The sequence below is a fragment of the Pan troglodytes genome, chromosome 1 (assembly GCF_028858775.2).
Source record: "Pan troglodytes isolate AG18354 chromosome 1, NHGRI_mPanTro3-v2.0_pri, whole genome shotgun sequence".
Taxonomy (NCBI): Eukaryota; Metazoa; Chordata; class Mammalia; order Primates; family Hominidae; genus Pan; species Pan troglodytes.
Window position 1 is genome coordinate 38231336 of NC_072398.2, and position 18031 is coordinate 38249366.

An 18031-nucleotide genomic window follows, 5' to 3' on the forward strand; every position below is an offset into this window, starting at 1 on the left:
TGATGCCACATGCCTGACACAGGCCTGGCTCACAGTGGGTGCTCAGCAGTGAGTTCTGCTCCTTTCCTAGGCAGTCCCAGCCAGTTCACTCTCTGGACTGTCAGTAAGCCCCATACTTCTGAATCCCTGAGGTGTCTAAAGCCAATATTATACACATTTACCACTCACTTGCAGGTTGTATGTTTCTTATCTTCTGTGCCTTGTTTCTCAAGACTGTAAGCCACCAGAGGGCAAAACCATGCCTGTTAATGTTTCTGTACCTTCTGTGGGGCTGAGGTTTATAAATATTTATTGTTTTGAGTAGAATAATTAAATGGCATATTTTTTGCCCTTGACAGATCCCCAGTGTGGTGGGATGATGTATTCCATTTGTATAAGGCAATATAGTCATACTTTAAAAGTATTATTATAAACAAGTGACAATCAGCAGGCAGGTCAGCTCCACAAACGACAGAGATACCTGCCACAAACACTGCTGTTTAAAAAAGAAGATTTCCAAGTCTTTGTTAATGGTAGACATATTTTGAGTATTTTTCAATATAATGCAATCCACAGGGAAAGAGAAAAGAATGTAGTGCCTTAGAATTGTTTAGAAAGGCATTAGACTAAGCCAGGTGTTCCTGGAGGAGGCAGCTGAAAGGTGGTCCTGGCCAGCCACTACACAACCACTGCCACTTACCCCTCCAGGGGTCTTGCCATCTCAACAGTCTTCCTAGCCCACTCTTCTTAGAGCCCATAGACTTGTGTCTCCTTCCCATCTTGGAGCATCAGCTCGCTGTCTTCCTGCTTCTGCCTCTCAGCTTCCTCTGTACCATACCCTTTAAAAGTGCCCCAGATGGCAGGAGACAATGCAAAAGAAGCTGTCCGAAGGTTGGTTTTCCTTTTCACTGTTCTAGTGCTACTATCCCTCTCCCTACATTCCCCAAAGGCAGGTGAGCATGAAAGGCCTGGTACCTTCTTGGAGCAGGGGAGAGAAAACCATACCAAGAGCAATACAAATCCAAATTAAGATCTCAGTAAATTATCCTGTCTTATTTAAAAATCACAGTAGGGCTCTTGTCTGATTTCATATCCATGGGAGCCTGTTGGAGCTGCTGTGGAACAGAGGGCAGGGGTGTCCTCATCACTGTGTCTAGGAGAACACAGTTAATTTCTTTCCCTACCCATGCAGATGTTTGAGGTGAAGGCAGTCTCTAAAGTAGATCCTATGTAAGCTCCTGTTGGTTTGTAACCAACCCAGTCCTATGTAAGCTCCTGTTGGTTTGTAACCAACCCAGTCAGAGTAGGTACTTATTTTTCTTGGTTTTAAAGATTTTTAAGCCAGACACTCCATTATCTCCCTCACCTACTTAGTTTTATGTTCAGTCCATTCAGCTCCATCTTCTGCTCTTAGATAAGAGGATTTCTACTTCTCTTTTCTGGTGAAGGAAGCACAAGTGGCCAACCTTTTTTTCATAATGGTCCTTCACTAACTTGAAGACCAGCTTCTTACCATCCGTTACATCCAGATCACTGTGGTTATGTTGCCCTTTGAGTTATCGAGGAGTTAGTGCACATAGTATGGGCTTAGTGAGAGCTCACTACTGATCCCATTGTGAGTGGAGCAAAGCCTCCTGGGCCATGGAGTGCTCCTTCCAGAAGACCATCCCATTTAGAGGTATGAAGCCAGTCACAGGCAAGGATATGTCTGCCAAGACCAAAATACACTTGTTTAGAAATGCTGTAGGGATGTGCTATCAGGAGGTTCCTATTCTAAAGCTGTTTGCTGGAAGACAGAAAAAGATGGCATTTTGTAACTGTACAGCCATACACAACCTCCTCCATGGGGTAATAGGAAGGAAAAGTCTGTTTTTTTTTCTTACTTTTATTTTCTTCACTTGTTCCTTGTTCTTTCCTCCTCCCTCTCTTTTCTTTCTTCAACCTTTTCTTCTTTCTTTGTGTATCAGATTGACATAAATTCTAAAGAAAAGCTAAACTTTCCGCTGAGTTGCTAGACACCAGAAACCCAGAATGTTCTGGAAAGAGCCTCCACTTTTAGTCTGATATTATTGGTGTATATGTAAAATATACTCACTTCTTCAGGGATTTAGCTGAGGGTCTAGGGTCCAGCCAGGACTCTGTACTTATTCTGTCTGCTTACTGTTCATATTATTCTCCTCAGCCAGTCTATCTAATGTAGATACAGAAAAAACAAAGGAAGAAAACCCTTCAGTCTCCTTTTTAAAGGCATTCTTTGATGTTACGTCTATCACAACTTTGCCCTGAGCTGCTTAGATGGTTTTAGGGCTACTGTCTACAGCCTGGTCACTTCTCAGGTTTTTTCTAGGGTTTATATTTTTGATGGTAGGGGTTTGTCAGTAACATTTTTTTTTTTTTAAAGATCCCATACATTGATGACACCAGCTTCATCACTTACCTATGGTTTAGAATGGTTCAGGTCAAGGTCTTAGAATTAAGGACTAGGAAAACCAATTCATACTTGACATCTAATCATTGTGGATTTTAGTTCCCTTACATAAAATGGGGGAGCATGGTCCTATATCAGCTAACATCCAAGAATGGGGAGGATTGAAATTGTTTGCATAAAAACTGAGATTGTTGGTATAAAACCTCCTACATGTTTAGCTGTTATTAAGTTTCGTCTCACATACCCTACTCTGATAAGCAATACCTATAACAATTATTGATATCCTAAATTACTCAGAATCTCTCGTGGTTGTCTGCAATATTACCATAGGATTGCTTATCTGATGATCTGTCTATGTTAATCTCAGCTGCAGTATGGTTTAGGATGTGTCTATGTAAATGCATGTGCCTGAATGTGATATGGCATTGTTGGAAAAGCAAAAGCAGAGAGACAGTCCTGCCAATCTAGGTCCATCTTTTTGGTAGCCACGTCCAAGAGTATTTTTTTTTTAGTTTGATAAATATCTCTTGTCTGAAACTATATTCTGTCTTCTGCTCTCAACTTTTATCCCTTTCCTGTGTTTCCTGATGTCTGTCTGTAGACCCCTGTTGGTAATGGGTATGTGTGGGAAGATAATTATGGGTCAGAGAGGCCTTCTATTGCCAAGGGGAGACATGGTACTTCATCTCTCATCCTCCTCCTCCACCTAAACACCATTTTAACTTTTGCTGCCTTGTTAGGAATGTATTAGAGGATTCCATGTTTTATAAAGGGATAAACCAGAGGAGAGGGCCAAGATCCTGAGATTCTGTAAATATCCAATGGACCACTCTTGCCATCCCCATTGTAACTGAGGCAATGGAAAAAGGTAGCCTATATCTATGATATAGAATTAATCTTTGTTAATTATTATTCCATCTACATTGTGTGCCATACATGTGTGAAGATGTGAAAATGAATAAAGCACAGACCTTACTGTTAAGGAGCTCAGAGTCTAGTAGAAAGAGAGATGCATAAATCCAGTGTTAAAAGACACTGTGATTAATTTGTCCAAGGTTATATAACAAAGACCAGATTTACCCTCTTGCCTGAAAAAAAAAAAAAGGAAACAAAAGTAAACAGAAAGCTTAACAAAATATATAAAACAATACTTTCAAGATACTGGACATCAAGTAACAAAGGACAATGATCCCTAAGATGCAGGAAATAAATGAAGTTAGCCCTATGATTACCCCAGTTTACTGCCTTGAGAGAATTTCTGCAACCTGGTTGGAGAACTCAGTCAGAATCTGAGGAAATGGAACTGAGAGTGTGGATCTGATGAAGGCAGCTAGATATGACAGAGGAGAGTATTGTCTTGGCCTGTTTTCTGCTACTAAAACAGAATACCACACAGACTGGATAATTTAAAAAGAAAAGAGTTTATTTAGCTCATGGTTCCTCCAGAAAGCTGGGAAGCCCAAGAGCATGGTGCTGGCATCTTGTTAGGGCCTTCATGATGCATCATAATATGGCAGAGAGCATTACATGGTGAGTGGGCAAGAGAGCCAGAGAGAGCTCATTTTTATAATAAAGATACTCCAATAATAACAAACTCATTTTCAAGATACTGACATCAATCCATTCGTGAGGGCAGAGGGATTACGTTTTCAACACATGCACTTTTGAGGGACATATTCAGACCATAGCAAGTATCAAATAGGAGAGGGCTGCACAAAGAGAAAACTAGGAAGATACTGCAGAGAATCTTCCTCAAGCCTTCAATAGATAACTAATCAACCCTTGTGAATGAAGAAACTGCCCAAAGCTAGGAGAAGAATGACCCAAAAGGATTATTAAAAAACAGTGACTGGTGCTTGCACAAGGTTGGGAAGAAGTTCAGTTCCCACCAGGCCAGCTGTATTGACGGGACATTGGATTGAGTAGTCAGAAGGGTCTTTCCTTGGCAGTGGGAAATAATTGTCCCTAGACTAAATAATGCTCTGGGTCCACTTAACAAATCTTAAAGGTAAGACTCAAAGGATCAAGTTGTTTCCAAATAATTTAACTGTGTTCCAGAATAAAGCTCAAAAATACGTGTAGGAATACAAAAATATCCAGTACCCCAAAAGTCCTATTCACAATGTCTGACATTCAATAAAAATGACCAATTAAGCAAAGAAAGAAGAAAATACAGTGCATCATGAGGAGAAAAATCAGTCAGCCAAAACTGACTCAACCGTTACAGGTTTTTAGAAGTAGTAGGCAAAGACATTAGTTATTATAACTATGTTCCATATGTTTCAATATTTAAGTAGAGACATGGTAAATTTTTTGTTCAAATCAAGCTTCTAGAGATGAAAAAGCATTGTCCAAGATAAAAAATGCATTAGGTAGGATTAATGGCAGAATTGACACTAGACATCACAGAAGGGAAGATTAATACACTTGAAGACACAGCAATATGCACTATCCAAATAAAATACCTAGAGAGAAAAGAATTTAAGAAAAATGAAAGAGGCTTCGATGAGCTATGACACAACTTTACAGGGCAAATATACATATAATTGGAGTCTGCAAAGGATGAGAGAGGGAAATCTTTCTGAGCCTACTCTGGCTTGTGAGGCTGCTTTTATAATTTAAAAAATAAAAAGCAAAGGATGAGAGAGACAGAGAGAAAGTAGAAGCAACATTTGAAGAAATAATGGCTGAAAAATCTTCAAACTTGATGAAAAACATGAATTCACAAATCCAAGAGCCCCCGCAAACCCCAAGCACAAGAAACATGAAAACACACAAAAAACCTATGGCAAGGTACATCATAAAAATTTCAAAATCAGTGATAAAAAGAAAATCTTAAAAGCAAACATAGGAAAAAATATATGCTATGTAACAAGGAACAAAGGCATCAGATTTCTTGTTAGAAAGAATGCTAGAAAGAATGCAAGTAGAAAACAATAGAGCACCATCTTTAAAGTACTAAAAGAAAACTATCAACCTAGAATTCTATACCCAGCAAAAATCTTTCAAAACCAAAATTTAAATGAAGATATCTTAGACATGTAAAATCTGAAAAAAGTTTGTCATTAATACACCAGCACTATAAAAAATGTAAACAGATGTCTTTCAGACAAACCAAAAATGATACTGAATGAAAATATGAATCTCTATAAAGGAATGAAGAACACTAGCCTTTCTGCCTGAACTTTCTTCTCTTCTTTTGCTAACTCCTGCCAGTCCTTAATGACTCAGTTCAGATGACTACCACTTTTCCTCCGACCCCTTAGAATGGAATCAGTATCCCTCCCAAGGCTCTCTGTGATTACCTCCTATGTTGCGTTTATCATGATAATATAATTGTCCACTTGTATAACTCTTCTAGGAATTTATGAGCTTTAGGGCAGGGACTATATATACTGATAACTGGCACATAGTCAATGATCAACAAATGCTTATTGAGTGGATCAGTATTCTGAATTAAGACATGGCAGTGGCAATAAGACAGAAAGGGCTTTGTCTGGGAACACTTCTTGAGGCAAGACCAATTAAGACTTGTCAAAGGTGTTTGGGGATAGTAGATTCCACTGTATTATTGTCCAAACTTTAGTTTTTTGGGGTCCATTTTTGCCATTTTTGGGTCCATATTTTTTTGGGTCCATTTTTACCAAAGTTCAACCTGTATTACTTTTTAACTCAGTATTACTTCTTAAATGAACTCATACATTTTTACATAGATAAATGTGTTTTTTTAAAAAATATGGTGTGACCCATGCTGGGATGGAGGCATGTGTGGGGGAGCTGTCAGTGAGGGTGGTGACTGTCTGCCTCTGAGAGACAAGGAAGGCTTTGCTGTTGCTTGCATAAATGAGTGACTGAAAGAAGGAATGAGGTGCAATTTTAATAGCTCTAAAAGGAGAAACTGGCATTTCTTCAGGCAGAAAAGGGGGAAAGACTAAACCTGGAAGAAGGTACTGATAGGCAAAAGCAATGAGGCTGTTTTAGAAATGAGTTTCAGGCATCCAGGGAATGGTGTGACTGTGGGACAGGATATAAGGGTTTTTTTTTTCATATATATATACTTTAAATTCTGGGATACATGTGCAGAATGTGCAGGTTTGTTACCTAGGTATACACGTGCCATTGTGGTTTGATGTACCCATCAACCTGTGATCTACATTAGGTATTTCTTCTAATGCTATCCCTCCCTTAGCCCCCTGACCGCCTGACAGGCCCCAGTGTGTGATGTTCCTCTCCCTGTGTCCATCTGTTCCCATTGTTTAACTCCCACTTATGAGTGAGAACATGTGGTGTTTGGTTTTCTGTTCTTGTGTTAGTTTGCTGAGAATGATGGTTTCCAGCTTCATCCCTGTCCCTGCAAAGGACATTAACTGATCCTTTTTTATGTCTGCATAGTATCCACGGTGAATATGTGCCACATTTTCTTTATCCAGTCTATCACTGATAGGCATTTGGGTTGGTTCCAAGTCTTGCTATTGTGAATAGTGCTGCAATAAACATACATGTGCATGGGTCTTTATAGTAGAATGATTTATAATCCTTTGGGTATATACCCAGTAATAGGATTGCTGGGTCAAATGGTATTTTTGGTTCTAGATCCTTGAAGAATCGCCACATTGTTTTCCACAATAGTTGAACTAATTTACACTCCCACCAACAGTATAAAAGCATTCCTATTCTCCACATCCTCTTCAGCATCTGTTGTTTCCTGACTTTTTTTTTTTTATTATACTTTAAGTTCTAGGGTACGTGTGCACAATGTGCAGTTTTGTTACATATGTATACATGTGCCATGTTCGTGTGCTGCACCCATTAACTCATCATTTACATAAGGTATTCCTCCTAATGCTATCCCTCCCCCTTCTCCTCACCCCATGACAGGCCCTGGTGTGTGATGTTCCCTTTCCTGTGTCCAAGTGTTCTCATTGTTCAGTTCCCACCTATGAGTGAGAACATGTGGTATTTGGTTTTCTGTCCTTGCAATAGTTTGCTCAGAATGATGGTTTCCAGCTTCATACATGTCCCTACAAAGGACATGAACTCATCCTTTTTTATGGCTGCATAGTATTCCATGGTGTATATGTGCCACATTTTCTTAATCCAGTCTATCATTGATGGACACTTGGGTTGGTTCCAAGTCTTTGCTTTTGTGAATAGTGCCGCAATAAACATACGTGTGCGTGTGACTTTATAGCAGCATGATTTATAATCCTTTGGGTATATACCCAGTAATGGGATGGCTGGGTCAAATGGTATTTCTAGTTCTAGATCCTTGAGGAATTGCCACAGTGTCTTCCACAATGGTTGAACTAATTTACACTCCCACCAACAGTGTAAAAGCAGTCCTATTCTCCACATCCTCTCCAGCACCTGTTGTTTCCTGACTTTTTAATGATCGTCATTCTAACTGCTGTGGGATGGTATCTCATTGTGGTTTTGATTTGCATTTCTCTAATGACCACTGGTGATGAACATTTCTTTCATATGTTTGTTGCCTGCATAAATGTCTTCCTTTTATAAGTGTCTGTCATATGCTATACCCACTTTTTGATGGGTTTTTTTTTCTTGTCAATTTGTTTAAGTTCCTTGTAGATCCTGGGTATTATCCCTTTGTCAGATGGATAGATTGCAGACATTTTCTCCCATTCTGTAGGGTGCCAGTTCACTCTGATGATAGTTTCTTTTGCTGTGCAAAAGCTCTTTAGTTTAATTAGATCCCATTTGTCAATTTTGGCTTTTGTTGCCATTGCTTTTGGTGTTTCAGTCATGAAGTGTTTGCCCATGCCTATGTCCTGAATAGTATTGCCTAGGTTTTCTTCTAGGGTTTTTATGGTTTTAGGTCTTACATTTAAGTCTTTAATCCTTCTGGAATTAATTTTTGTATAAAGTGTAAGGAAGGGGTCCAGTTTCAGTTTTCTGCATATGGCTAGCCAGTTTTCCTAGCACCATTTATTAAATAGGGAATCCTTTCCCCATTTCTTGTTTTTGTCAGATGTGTCAATGATCAGATGGTTGTAGATGTGTGGTGTTATTTCTGAGGCCTCTGTTCTGTTCCATTGGTCTATATATCTGTTTTGGTACCAGTACCGAGCTGATTTGGTTACTGTAGCCTTGTAGTATAGTTTGACATCAGGTAGCCTGATGCCTCCAGCTTTGTTCTTTTTGCTGAGGATTGTCTTGGGCATATGGGCTCTTTTTTCGTTCCATATGAAATTTAAAGTAGTTTTTTCTAATTCTGTGAAGAAAGTCAATGGTGGCTTGATGGGGATAGCATTGAATTTATGAATTACTTTGGGCAGTATGGCCATTTTCATGATACTGATTCTTCCTATCCATGAGCATGGAATGTTCTTCCATTTATTTGTGTCCTCTCTTATTTCCTTGAGCAGTGATTTGTAGTTCTCCTTGAAGAGGTCCTTCACATCCCTTGTAAGTTGTATTCCTAGGTATTTTATTCTTTTTGTAGTAATTGTGAATGGCAGTTCACTCATGATTCGGCTATTATTGGTGTATAATAATGCTTGTGATTTTTGCACATTGATTTTGTATCCTGAGACTTTGCTAAAGTTGCTTATCAGCTTAAGGAGATTTTGGGCTGAGACGATGGGGTTTTCTAAATATACAATCATGTCATCTGCAAACAGAGACAATTTGACTTCCTCTCTTGCTATTTGAATACGCTTTATTTCTTTCTCTTGCCTGATTGCCCTGGCAAAAACTTCCAACACTATGTTGAATAGGAGTGGTGAGAGAGGGCATCCCTGTCCTGTGCTGGTTTTCAAAGAGAATGCTTCTGGCTTCTGCCTATTCAGTAGGACATCGGCTGTGGGGTAGTCATAAATAGCTCTCATTATTTTGAGATACGTTCCATCAATACCTAGTTTATTGAGAGTTTTTAGCATGAAGGTCTGTTGAATCTTATCGAAGGCCTTTTTTGCATCTATGGAAATAATCATGTGGTTTTTGTCATTGGTTCTGTTTATGAGAGGGATTATGCTTATTTATTTGTGTATGTTGAATCAGCCTTGCATCCCAGGGATGAAGCTGACTTGATCGTGGTGGAGAAGCTTTTTGATGTGCTGCTGGATTCAGTTTGCCAGTATTTTACTGAGGATTTTTGCATCGATGTTCATCAGGGATATTGGCCTGAAATTTTCTTTTTTTGTTGTGTCTCTGCCAGGTTTTGGTATCAGGATGATGCTGGCCTCATAAAATGAGTTAGGGAGGAGTCCCTGTTTTTCTATTAATTGGAATAGTATCAGAAGGAATGGTACCAGCTCCTCTTTGTACTTCTGGTAGAATGCAGCTTTGAATCTGTCTGGTCCTGGGTTTTGTTTTGGTTGTTAGGCTGTTAATTACTGCTTCAATTTCAGAACTTGTTATTGGTCTGTTCAGGTATTCGACTTCTTCCTGGTTTAGTCTTAGGGGGGTGTATGTGTCCAGGAATTTATCCACTTCCAGATTTTCTAGTTCATTTGCATAGAGGTGTTTATAGTATTCTCTGATGGTAGTTTGTATTTCTGTGGGATCAGTGGTGATATCCCCTTTATCATTTTTTATTGTGTCTATTTGGTTCTTCTCTCTTTTCTTCTTTATTAGTCTGGCTAGTGGTCTATTTTGTTAATCTTTTCAAAAAACCAGCTCCTGGATTCATTGATTTTTTTGAAGGGTTTTTTATGTCTCCATCTCCTTCAGTTCTGCTCGCATCTTAGTTATTTCTTGTCTTCTGCTAGCTTTTGAATTTGTTTGTTTGCTCTTGCTTCTGTAGTTCTTTTAATTGTGATGTTAGGGTGTCAATTTTGGATCTTTCCTGCTTTCTCCTGTGGGCGTTTAGTGCTATAAATATCCCTGTAAACACTGCTTTAGCTGTGTCTCAGAGATTCTGGTACCTTGTGTCTTTGTTCTCATTGGTTTCAAGGAACTTATTTATTTCTGCCTTAATTTTGTTGTTTACCCAGTAGTCATTCAGGAGCAGGTTGTTCAGTTTCCGTATTGTTTTGTGGTTTTGAGTGAGTTTCTTAATCCTGAGTTCTAATTTGATTGCACTGTGGTCTGACAGACTGTTTGTTATGATATGTGTTCTTTTGCATTTGCTGAGGTGTGTTTTACTTCCAATTATGTGGTCAATTTTAGAATAAGTGTGATGTGGTGCTGAGAAGAATGTATATTCTGTTGATTTGGGTTGGAGAGTTCTGTAGATGTCTATTAGGTCTGCTTGGTCCAGAGCTGAGTTCACGTCCTGAATATCCTTGTTAATCTTCTGTCTCATTGATCTAATATTGACAGTGGGGTGTTAAAGTCTCCCACTATTATTGTGTGGAAGTCTGAGTCTCTTTGTAGGTCTCTTAGAACTTGCTTTATGAATCTTGGTGCTCCTGTGTTGAGTGCATATATATATTTAGGATAATTAGCTCTCCTTGTTGTGTTGATCCCTTTACTATTATGTAATGGCCTTCTTTGTCTTTTTTGATCTTTGTTGGTTTAAAGTCTGTTTTATCAGAGACTAGCATTGCCACCCCTGCTTTTTTTTTTTTTTGGCTTTCCATTTTCTTGCTAAATATTCCTCCATCCCTTTATTTTGAGCCTATGTGTATCTTTGCACATGAGATGGGTATCCTGAATACAGCACACCGATGAGTCTTGACTCTTTATCCAATTTGCCAGTCTGTGTCTTTTAATTGGGGCATTTAGCCTGTTTACATTTTAGGTTAATATGGTTATGTGTGAATTTGATCCTATCATTATAATGCTAGCTGGTTATTTTGCCTGTTAGTTGATGCAGTTTTTTCATAGTATCTATGGTCTTTACAATTTAGTATGTTTTGCAGTGGCTGGTCCCGGTTGTTCCTTTCCATATTTAGTGCTTCCTTCAGGAGCTCTTGTAAGGCCTGGTGGTAACAAAATCTCTCAGCATTTGCTTGTCTGTAAAGGATTTTATTTCTCCTTTGCTTATGAAGCTTAGTTTGGCTAGATATGAAATTCTGGGTTGAAAATCATTTCCTTTAAGAATGTTGAATATTGTACCCCACTCTCTTCTGGCTTGTATGGTTTCTGCTGAGAGATCTGCTGTTAGTCTGATGGGCTTCCCTTTGTGGGTAACCCGACCTTTCTTTCTGGCTTCCCTTAACATTATTTTTTCATTTCAACCTTAGTGAATCTGAAGATTATGTGTCTTGGGGTTGCTCTTCTTAAGGAGTATCTTTTTGGTGTTCTCTGTATTTCCTGATTTTGAATGTTGGCCTGTCTTGCTATGTTGGGGAAGTTCTCTTGTATAATATCCTGAAGAGTGTTTTCCAACTTGGTTCCATTCTCTCTGTCAATTTCAGGTACATTAATCAAACATAGGTTTGGTCTTTTCACATAGTCCCATTTTTCTTATAGGCTTTGTTCATTCATTTTCATTCTTTTTTCTCGAATTTTGGCTTCACACTTTATTTCATTAAGTTGATCTTCAATCTCTGATATCCTTTCTTCCGCTTGATCGATTCGGTTATTGATACTTGTGTATATTCACGAAGTTCTCGTGGTGTGTTTTTCAGTTCCATCAGGTCATTTATATTCTTCTCTAAACTTGTTATTCTAGTTAGCAATTCATCTAACTTTTTTTCAAGGTTCTTAGCTTCCTTGCATTGGGTTAGAAAATGCTCCTTTAGCTCGGAGAAGTTTGTTATTACACACCTTCTGAAGCCTACTTCTGTCAATTTGTCAAATTCATTCTCCATCCAGTTTTGTTCCCTTGCTGGTGAGGAGCTGTGATCCTTTGGAGGAGAACAAGCATTCTGGTTTTTGGAATTTTCAGACTTTTTGCACTAGTTTTTCCTCATCTTCATGGGTTTTTCTATCTTTGGTCTTTGATGTTGGTGACCTTCGAATGGGATTTTGGTGTGTAACTCCTTTTTGTTGGTGTTGTTGCCATTCCTTTCTGTTTGTTAGTTTTCCTTCTATCAATCAGGCTGCTCTGCTGCGGGTCTGCTGGAGTTTGCTGGAGGTCCACTCCAGACCCTGTTTGCCTGGGTATCACCAGCAGGGGCTGCAGAACAGCAAAGATTGCTGCCTGTTCCTTCCTCTGAAAGCTTTGTCCAGAGGGTCACCTACCAGATGCCAGCTGGAATTCTCCTATATGAGGTGTCTGTGGACCCCTGCTGGGAGGTGTCTCCCCATCAGGAAGCATGGGGGTCAGGGACCCACGTGAGTAGGCAGTCTGTCCCTTAGCAGAGCTCAAGTGCTGTGCTGGGGGATCTGCTGCTCTCTTCTGAGCCAGCAGGCAGGAGTGTTTAAGTCTACTGAACCTGTGCCCACAGCCACCATTTCCCTCAGGTGCTCTGTCCCAGGGATATGGGAGTTTTATCTATAAGACCTTGACTGGGGCTGCTGCCTCTCTTTCAGACATGGTCTGCCCAGAGAGGAGGAATCTAGCAAGGCAGTCTGGCTACATTGGCTTTGTGGCACTTTGGTGTGCTTCGCCCAGTTCGAACTTCCCTGCAGCTTTTTTAATACTGTGAGGGGAAAGTAGCCTACTCAAGGCTCAGTAATGGTGGACGCCTCTCCCCCTACCAAGCTGAAGTGTCCCAGGTGGACTTCAGACTGCTGTGCTGGCAGCAAGAATTTCAAGCCAGTGGATCTTAGCTTGCTGGGGTCCATTGAGGTGGGATCCACTGAGCTAGACCATTTGACTCCCTGGCTTCAGCCCCCTTCCCAGGGGAGTGAATGGTTCTGTCTCACTGGTGTTCCAGGTGCCAGTGGGGTATGAAAAAAAAAACTCCTGCAGCTAGCTCAGTGTCTGCCCAAATGGCAGCCCGGTTTTGTGCTTGAAACCCAGGGCCCTGGTGGTATAGGCACCTGAGGGAATCTCTTGGTCTGCAGGTTGTGAAGACTGTGGGAAAAGCATAGTATTTGGGCCAGAGTGCACTATTCCTCAGGGCTTCCCTTGGCTACAGGAGGGAGTTCCCTATCCCTTGTGCTTCCTGGGTGAGGTGATGCCCCACCCTGCTTCTGCTCACCCTCCGTGGGCTGCACTCACTGTCTAACCAGTCACAGTGAGATGAGCCGGTTACCTCAGTTGGAAAGCAGAAATCACCTGCCTTCTGCGTTGATCTTGCTGCAGAGCGGAGTTGTTCCTATTCAGCCATCTTAAGAAGATCCTGATATAACGGGTTTATGGTCAGATTCTATTCTTGGCCTCAGTCCTTATCTGTGTGCACTGGAAGTGCCTACTGAAGGCAAATAGGAAAAGTGTGGCTTCAGATACTAAGTTAAATTGAGAAATCACCCTTCAGAAGTTTGAGTAACTGCCTAAGGCTCTGTAAGTGAACTTCAGCCCTGAGTTGGTCCTGGAAGGGTAAAGTTGACTCACAGTAGGCCATTGACTGACTTCTTTCTCTCTGCCTGGTGTCTCCTCCAGAAGGGATGGAAGACAGTCTTCTGAATATGCCATTAAGCCATCAGTTCAGGAATCGCGGTACAAACTGGCATGAATGTCTGGCAGAGAGCAGGGCAATTTGTGGAGAGATATCTAGCAGCTCTTCCAGCACAACTTTGGTAGGGGAGTGACTGCCTCTCTGAAGCAAGTATGGTTCCAGGCCAGGCCTGGGGAGAGTGAACAGGCAAGGAGGATGGCAGACAAATTTCTTGGGTGCTGCTGCTCTTCTCTCACCAAAAGTACATGGGGAGTAATCCTGAGGTTGAGGAAAGATCATTCTAGGATCTGAAGTCAGATCTGAGTTTGAGGGCCTAGCTCCATGACTTATAAATTATGTGCCTTTGGGTAAAGACATTTAAGCTCTCTGAACTTTGGGATCTTCCTCTATAAAACAGAGCTGAAAAGAACTTATCTGCCTACCTCATGGGATTCTCACAGGCTCACTAAGTTAATAGATACAGGAATGCTCTGTAAACCTCCAGACAGGCTGCAGGTGCTAGTTGTGTAGGAAAGAGAGAATCCTCTCAAGTAACAAAGCTCTTTTGAGAAGGAGGTTGCTTTGATGTAGATACCACATTGTTGGACTTGATGCTATTGAAGCCAAAGATGCCTGTGGTGGGGCTTAGTTTGTTCTTGGCATTAGAGTGAGGAATGTTGACAACTCTGTCCCTTTCAAAGGGTAATGACCATGGCTCTATGCATGCACGTGCCTATTGGTGCAAAAATTTCTCTGCCATGTTTTCTTTGCTCCCTAGTTCTTTTTCTGTGCATGCGTCTCACTAGATCTGACATAGGCATCCAAGTACATGGACATGGATTAGAGCTGTTAGTGTCTGTAGAACTGAGAGGCTGATGAATCATTGTCCAGAGCATGGGCTGGGAGGAAGAGGTTTGCCTCAGACCAGATGTAATCTAGGCCCTTGGTTTCACCATCCAAGTTTAATCATTTGATGAATCTTGTTCAGTCATTTATCAGTGTAATAAATTTCTGTTGAACATCTTGTATTTCTGAGTCTGTAGATATTCTGTCTCTTTTCCTGGACAGTTCAACCTCCACCAAGCTTGCTTGGCATTAATGAAAATGGGCTGTCCAAGACAATACCACAATCCTGTGAATTTGTATAGCTCTTTCTTTACACATTACAAAGCCTTTTGCATGACTCTTCTTAATACTCTCAATAACACTATGAAATATAAAATATAATTTATATGCACTTTAAGCCAGGCTGGCTGGGATGCAAAGAGATTAAGCAACCTGCTCAAGGTCACATAGCTAGTAAATGGTAGAGTCAATATTTAAACATAGTCTCTGGTTCTAGAATCCCCATGCCATCCCATGACAGGACATGAAGCAAATTGTGCCTTGTCTATGAAGAAGGCCAACAATTGTTAGGATACATGCTTTGTGTTATTGTTCTAGTGCCAAGAATGTGTTCATAGAGAAACTCCTCCACCCCCAGATCCATTCTGGTCCCTCTGGTGATCAAGGGCCAACATGCCTAAGACAGGGAGACTAGGTTAGCCTCACACATGTTAGCCAGGAAAGAAGAGCTTTTCTCTATCAGAAGCAAAACTCTGTTGGCATCCTTTGCCTTCATTAGCACACATTTGCTGCTCTAAGGTGCTGAGCTGTCCACCTATGACTTCATTTACATTCATTTCTCTGCAAAAGCCTAGACCTCTGGATTGGAAGTTTTTCTAAATGCTCCCTCCCCCACCATCATACCTAGCACTTGTCTCTGGTCTATTGGATTTGTAATTTAGGAAGAGAACCAGGTGACTTCATTTGTTAGGGTAGGATGTATTCATTATAACCACCACCACAGCTACTGGAACTTATTACTCATTCTTCCGTAATGCATTCCTGTGGCTGCATACTTCACAGTCTTTTTCACAGTTTTTATGTTTTTACTATGTATTAATGATTCAATTTTGCAGAGTGATAATGTGATGACGCTTTTGCTTCTCAGGGCTGAAAAGGTTTAGAGATTTTGCCTGATGTGGCTTCTAATTAGGATGTAGTTTAGATGCAAGCATCGATTTCTTCTTTCCAAACAAAGAGAAACACCTCAGCAATCCTCCAGCGAGCACATTCAGCCTGAAAAGAAAATGATTTTCCCCTCCTACTCCTCATCCTCCTTATGTTTGTGCTTTCTTCCTCCTCCTGGCTGCTCACAAGTACACCAAAAGCATCTCTGACTCATAGCAAAGGAACCAGAAAGTTCCTCTTCTAGTCTTAAAAGTTCCATACTTTAAAGTAAAGGGGGCGGAGGTGGGTTTGTCATGTGAGCCTGTTCTGGCATCTGCAAGCCTCCGTCTATCTGAGCACTGTTGATTTCCGAGGGCTATTTTTGATCCTGAAATCTGGGGAATGAGTTTAGATGTTATACAATGGCGGTGGGATAAGGTGATTCTATCTAGAGCTGACTTTCTCTGAAGCTATCCTGATATTCTCTCCTCCCTTGATGGGAATTTAACTTTTTTCTCCCACACCCAGATGAGGATGACCCTTGCTCAATCTCCATTTGAGTAATATTGCTTACCTGCTTGGTGTCTGTACCCATGACTACACGTGTCTGTGAAAACCACTTACTTTGGGCACCTCTTTAAATTTTTTAAAAATTTTATAATAGAATTTTATTGTTTAGAGTGATTTTAGGTTCATGGCAAAATTGAGTGGAAGGTACAGAGATTTCTCATGTATCTCTTACCCCCACCCATGCACAGCCTCCACCATTATCAATATCCCCCACCTGAGTGATATATTTGTTAAAATTGATGAAACTACATTGACACATCATTGTCACTCGAAGTCCATAGTTTACATTACCGTTCACTCTTGGTGTTGTACCTTCTATGGGTTTGGTCAAAAGTATAATGACACATATTCACTATTACAGGATCATACAGAATAGTTTACTGTCCTAAAAATCTGTGCTCTGCCTATTCATCCCTCTCATCCTTCTAACTCCAGGAAACATTTGATCTTTTTTCTGTCTCCGTAGTTTAGCCTTTTCTAGAATGTCATATGGTTAGAATCATACAGTAAGTAGCCTTTTCATATTGGCTTCTTTCACATAGCAATGTACATTTAAGTTTCCTCTATGTCTTTTCATGGCTTCATAACTCATTTCTTTTTAGTACTGAATAATATTCCATTGTCTGGATGTACGATAGTTTATCCATTCATCTACTGAAGGACATCCTGGTTGCTTCCAAGTTTTGGCAATTATGAATAAAGCTACTGTAAATATCTATGTGCAGGTTTTTGTGTGGGCATAAGTTTTCAATACATTTGAGTAAGTAGTATGATACCAATCATAACAAGTAGTAGGATTGCTGGATTGTATAGTAAGAGTATGTTTAATTTTGTAACAAATCACCAGACTGTCTTCCAAAGTGGCTATACCATTTTGCATTCCGACCAGCAATGAATGAGAGTTCCCATAGTTCCAGAATCTTACCACATTTGATGTAGTTAGTATTCTGGATTTGGGCCATTCTAATATGTGTGTAAAGATGTCTTCTTATTGTTTTGGCTGGGCATGGTGGCTCACACCTGTAATCCCAGCACTTTCGGAAGCCAAGGTGGGCAGATTACTTGAGCTCAGGGGCTCAAGACCAGCCTGGGCAATGTAGTGAAAGCCCATCTCAACAAAATATACAAAAATTAGCCAGGAATGATGGAGCATGCCTTGGGAAGCTGAGGCACGAGAATCGCTTGAACCTGGGAGGCAGAGGTTGCAGTGAGCTGAGATTGCACCACTGCACTCCAGCCTGGGTGACAGAGTGAGACTCTGTTTCCAGAAAAAAAAAAAAAAACATATTACTGTTTTAATTTGAATTTCCCTGATGGTATATGATGTGGAATATCTTTTTATATGCTTACTTACCATCTGTTTATTGTCCTTCATAAGGTCTCTATTAAGTATGGCCCATTTTAAAATCAGATTTTGTTTTTATTTTTGAGTTTTAGAGTTCTTTATTTATTGCGGGAAACAGTCTTTTATCTAACATGTCTTTTGGAATTTTTCCCCCATTTTGTGGCTTACCTTCTCATTCTCTTGACAGTGTCTTTGACAGAGGAGAAAATTTTAATTTTACTGAGGTCCACCTTATCCGTTATTTCTTTTCTTGTGCCTTTGGTGCGGCAACTAAACAGTCATCACCAAACCCAAGATGATCTAGATTTTCTCCTGTTTTCTTCT

The 18031-nt window shown here is 40.3% G+C and overlaps 1 protein-coding gene and 1 pseudogene across 2 annotated transcripts in view; both read left to right on the plus strand.

Annotated features, from left to right (window-relative positions):
* KCNH1 (potassium voltage-gated channel subfamily H member 1) overlaps positions 1–18031 on the plus strand; it is a 463623-nt gene that overhangs the window by 245426 nt on the left and 200166 nt on the right. The gene's annotated exons all lie outside the window — the stretch shown is intronic.
* LOC134808197 (importin-7-like) overlaps positions 1–18031 on the plus strand; it is a 41696-nt pseudogene continuing 23665 nt past the window's right edge.